Raw genomic sequence first — 6,000 nt, 5'->3', positions numbered from 1 at the left:
GGTTTGGGCTCAGGTCATGATCTCACAGTTGAGGGATAGAGCTCCTCCCTACCCCACCTCCGTATCCCATACCTCCCCTCCACGGTGGATGTGGAACCTGCTTACGGTTCTCCCCCTCTTAAAAAATAATTGAGGGTGCCTGGGTGGCTCAGTCGTTAAGCGTCTGCCTTGGGCTCAGGTCATGATCCCAGGGTCCTGGGGTTGAGCCCTGCATCGGGCTCCCTGCCCAGCAGGAAGCCTGCTTCTCCCTCTCCCACTCTCCCTGCTTGTGTTCCCTCTCTCGCTGGGTCTCTTTCTGTCAAATAAATAAATAAAATCTTTAAAAAAAAAAAAATTGAAACACAGTAATGATCAAATGGGATAAAATAGCAAGACCCAACTATACACTGCCCAAAAGAAACTCACTTTAAATATAAATCCATTAAAAGTAAAAAGATGGAAAAATAAATACCATGCTAACACTAACTAATATCAACTAAATATGTGAAAATTACTTGGCTATGAATAGTGTCAGTCTCCTGACTAAATTTATCTGATAAACAGTATCTAGGGAGCAGGCCATGGAATATGTGAGAAATTTCTATACCTTCCTCTCTATTTTGTTGTAAACCTTAAACTACTCTAAAAAAGTAAGGTTAAAAAAAAAAACAAAACTGCCACCCTGCACTCTCCCAATGAGGACAGATCCCCATCCTAGTAGTATTTATTTGTGTGGGTTTTCCAACCAATGCACAGTGAATTGTTTTTGTTATTTAAAAATTTTTCATTTATACTTTTTAATTTCTGAATAGCTTAAGACTCACGAGAAGCTGAAAGTAGTCTAGAGCACAGATAGTCTGCGTACCAGTCATCCAGCTTTCCTGGATGAGAACATCTGATGTAACCTAAGTGCATTGTCAGAAGCAGCAAACTGATACTGGTACAATACAATTAACTAAACTACAGACAATGTTGGCATTTCACCAGGACTTTCAGGTACCTTTTTTTGGAGGAGAAGGGTACCTAGACTAGGAAATCTTATCACATGTATATATTTGTGTAACTGTCACGATCAGGAAACAGAACTAGTCCATCACCACAGAGAAACCTCCTCATTTTACCCCTTGATAGTCAAATCCTCCTCCCAACCCTGATTCCTAGCAACCGCTGGTCTCTCTGCCACCACTATGGTTGTGTCATTTGGATAATACTACACAAGTGGAATTGCATATTGTGTAACCTTTCTAGGTTGTCTGTCCCGTCCGCACAATGACGCTGGAAACCATGCAAGCTCTCATATCGATAGCTCATTCCTTTTTTACTGCTGAGTGGTTTTTCAGTGGCTGCATGCACCTCAGTCTGTTTCTGCATTCACCAATTTAAGAATATTTGGGGTGTTTCCAGTTTTTAGTTATATAAATAAAGCGCTATGAACATTCATGTAAGTTTTTGTGTGAACACAAGCCTTCCTATCTGTAGTATAAATACCCAGGAGCGGGAAGGCTGAGTTGTATGTTATATGAATGTTTCATTTTTTGTGGGGGGGGCGGTGAATGTTTCATTTTAAAGGAAACTGCAAACTTTATCAGAATGGCTGTACCATTTTACATTTCTATCAGTGATGTCTGAAAAATTGATATATTTTTGCTTCATCTCCTCATTGGCATTCTTTCAGTGTTTTATTTTAGCCACTCTAACATATGTATAGTGGTATTTGTCTGATTGCTATTCATGGTGTTTCTCTCCCATTAGGCGGTCAATTCTAGAAAGTTCAGAAATTTGTCCTGTTTATGGCCTGAGTGGGTGCTCAGTAAACATGTGCTGTCTAGCTGAGAGGATGAGGGAAAGAAGAAAGAATGGGCGAATCTGCAGGTGGAAGGTAGAAGGTCAGGGCGGGGGTGGGGAGAGAACATGGGAGAAGAATGAGGAATTTGCAGGGCCACAGTATTGGCTCAAAGTCCAGGCTACCGTGTTGTCCACGAGACCAGATTTCGGGATTCTCCAGTCATGAGAATATCTCTGCTGCGGCCTGGACCTCTGTTCATGAAATAACAGCCACATCCCTTAAAAACACATGAGGCCTTCAATGATGGGTCGCCCCTCCCTTCTTTGGTAAGGACTTTTCATCAGCCCATCATTGGCGCTATGAATGTTCATAGCGCTTTATTTATATAACTAAAAACTGGAAACACCCCAAATATTCTTAAATTGGTGAATGCAGAAACAGACTGCGGTGCATGCAGCCACTGAAAAACCACTCAGCAGTAAAAAAGGCCATCTACTGCCAATGAATACACCTACCGCCAGGATGGGAGAAGGAGCACCTCTTTTCCCTTGACCTCCCACTCCAGAACTTTATTCTTTATTAGGCGCATGTCTCCTTAGAGAGGACTGAAAGAAAATGCATCTGCTGTGTACAGGGGACCGCATTCAACTTTGCACAAACTTTTCCTCTTGTGAAGCCTCTTGTTTTCCTTCTTGTTTTATACTGATGCTGTTTTTTGTGGGTGACAGGAGAGAATGCATTAAAGGTAAATTATTTTGACAAATCTTGGGTGTGGCTTATGCACATACCTGGTGCCCAGTAAGAAAATGGGAGAGAAGATTGTTTTAGATTTCTTTCTATTGCCTCTTACCTCTTACAGGAACCCTTATTCATTCTTTCATGGAATACACCACCCAGCTCATCTCAAATCCTTTTACCCCCACCACATCCCACTGAATTCCTTCTCTCTTCGGAAGAAATAATAAGATTTACTGCATTATCTTCCTCATTACCAAATATTAATGTCCTAGTTTTGGAATTTTAGGCATCAACCAGTGAGGCAGAGTTTATCCATCCATCCCATAAGCCTTTGAATTCATGAAGCTGGATCACATGGATGGTTATCCATTTTGCCTATTTACGAAGTGAGCCCTGCCTACAAGACATAGCCTTATATCCTAGTTCTGTTTGCTGTGTTTTTCTACCAAAAATAAGCTCTCCCATGAAAGAACTTTACATGAAAATGCTTGATTTCTTTAGTCTGACATTACGTGCTTTGTATCACATTTGGTACAAAAATTCAGATATTTTTTAGAATTTTTAAATAATAAATATATTTAGCTTCTTGGGATTTGGCAACCTGCTTTAAATTCTTTCTCTCTTTCTTTATGTATTTATTTATTTTTGAGTAAAGCATTCAAAGTTTATTAAGTGAAGATACAGAAAAAGCTCTCAAGAGTGAGAGGGGTCCTGACAGGGTTGCCAATGAGGGCCTTTAGAGTTGCTAACCAGGGAGCTTAAATCCCTTTAACATCTCTATTGATAACACCTTCAAAGGCTTACTTCCTTTTTAGAGTCTGGTTATTCTTTATTGGTCACAGGTGATTATCAGAAAGACACCCAGCCCACACAACCCACCCCACACGCCTAGGGCAGGGTGGCCCTCTGCTAAAAAAAATTTTAAAGCACGGTGGGAGATACTCTAAAACTATATCTTTCAGAATTATTCAACTAATATTTATAGTGAAATGACTACAGGCAACTCACCGTGCTAAACTCTATAGGGGTTACTAAGGGAGACGATGGAAACTTTTCAGTTAAATCACATTAGACAGTCCAGTGGACAGGGATTTTTAAATAACAATCTTAAGAGGATTTTTTAAAGTTCAATATTTTATTATAGCTTTTTCATTGTACTTGGGTCAGCTATTTTTTTTAAGATTTTATTTTTTTTATTTGAGAGAGAGAGTGAGAGAGCATGTGAGCAAGCAGGGGGAGGGACAGAGGGGAAGGGAGAGAGAGAGAGAATCTCGAGCAGTCTCCACACTCAGCACGGAGCCCAATGCACGGCTCGATCTCATGACCCTAAGGTCATGACCTGAGCCGAAACCAAGAGTCAGATAGATACTTAACCGACTGAGCTACCCAGGCGCCCCAGTACTTGGGTCAACTTTAAATCAATCCTTTGTTCCTCTTAATGAAGTAAGGCAAAAATTTAAAGTCAATTCTTCATGTCAAAATAGGTACTATAAGCTGGAGACCAAGCATGTGTAATAAATTCCAAGTACATATTTTTCTGTAGATAGGCAATATTGACCACAGTCAAAGCTCTCCTCCTCTGCAGGCTCTCTGCTCACTCATCCCACCTCTCAGTTCCTCTTTCATTCTGGTAGGGAAACTGTTCAAGAGTATAATTTATAAATTAGATAGATTTGAATGGGACCAAATCACATAAAAAATAATATTCTTTTTTTTTAAGATTTTATCTATTTATTTGTCAGAGTAAAAAATAATATTCTTATTGGAGATACAGGGATATCTTACTTGAAGAAAGGTCTTTTAAACTATTGATTTAAATGAATTCATCTATAGATAATAACCAAAAGTAAGTTAAAAGTTCTAAAAATACCACTAACATTGAGGGTAAATACAACACTTAGCTATATACAATATACATGTCAAATACTACGACAAGATGTATACTAGAAGTGAAAAGAAACTATATCCTATGGCCATCAGAATCAATGCTATATTAGCTATGCAAAGAGGACTCAAAAATAAGAGATTTTTAAAAATCATACCTACAACTTCTGTTTTTCTCCCTGTGTTTGAGCTCCAGCTTTCTTGTTTACCAATGTATTTCAAGTCTATAGCGAAGTGTTTGACTCAAGGGTGAATGATGAAAAGTTAAAATCATTTAAAGGATGCATACAGACTTCCTGCAGAGCCCATATGGACAACTACATCTCAGTTAAGCAAAGGACAGACTGCAGGAAATCTCTGTTAACCATAAAAATAGAAGATTTTAAAAGAAGGAAAGAGAAAATTTCTCTAATTAGCAGTCACAAAAGCGACAAAGTCAGCTCAGTATACCGTATTTGCCCAGTTCTCCAAGCCCAATGGCCATATACGGTCCCTGGCTAGGAGATGAAATTGTCAAAGTTAACTCCAGACCCTGTGGTTTTATAATTTGGGGACTATGGAGTTTTAAAGAACAGAGTACTTCGTATCAGGACTGAATGGTCTGTGGAAAGCAACCCCATTCTTGCAAATCCACTGTGTCATCTGAGTGATGGGATCTATGACTCTAGTAAGATTAACACATGACTTCAAGCACTGGGAGAATTTCCTCAGCTGTCCTGGGAAATCCTTTACAGGGAGCCAGTGATACAGATGCAAAGAGTCTGGGGGGAAAATTCCTCCCCTGTTTCTTGTTTGCAAAGTGTATTCTCACCCACTGCTCATGATTCTGCTGATGAGATTCAAGCTGTTAAGAGAGTAAAGAAGGATATTTTTTAAACATAAAGAACTAATGGACTAACTAATAGAGACTGGGAAGCAATGATCAAGATGGTGAAATCAGAATTAAAAGGGGAAATTAAATTAGAAAACAAACCAAAAAAGTGAAAAATAAGAGAACAGAAAGTTAAAGACCTAAACAATTTCAAAATGGAAAGTGAAGTATAAAACACAAGCTATAGTGAAGCAGCAAACTGGAAATTTTATTTTATTTTTAAAGATTTTATTTAATCATTTATTTTAGAGACAGAGAGAGAGAGTGAGCGTGAACAAGGGAGGAGCAGAGGGGGAGGGAGAGGGAGAGAAAATCAAGCCCACTCTGTCCCGAGCGCGGAGCCCAGTCTCATGATCCTGACATCACGACCTGAGTTGAAACCAAGAGTCCGAGGCTCAACAGACTGAGCCACCCAGGCGCCCTCGAATTGGAAATTTTAAAACCAGACTTAGAGTCATCTCTGTAAAAGGCTAAGAGACCTAAGATTGACCTCGGAGCTAAACCCTCAGAAAGAAAAGTTTAAACTTTTTTTAAAGTAATTGAATTTAGAATTTGCCCCAATAAACGTAATAGGGAAGGAAGTAGATAGAGTTGGTATGAAAGGCAGGTTCTGACAGGCCTGCAAGATTTACAGCCAGATACCGCAGCACGCCCCCTAGTGGCTAATAGGGAGAAATACTTCCCTTGTAACACATGCCCCTCCCACCCCACTCTCTTTCATTTCCCGTATTTTTCCTTATCT

This window comes from Phoca vitulina, unplaced genomic scaffold (assembly GCF_004348235.1).
Source record: "Phoca vitulina isolate PV1807 unplaced genomic scaffold, GSC_HSeal_1.0 scaffold9, whole genome shotgun sequence".
NCBI classification, from domain to species: domain Eukaryota; kingdom Metazoa; phylum Chordata; class Mammalia; order Carnivora; family Phocidae; genus Phoca; species Phoca vitulina.
The sequence above is the reverse complement of the archived record's forward strand: the minus strand, read 5'-3'. Positions refer to the sequence as shown.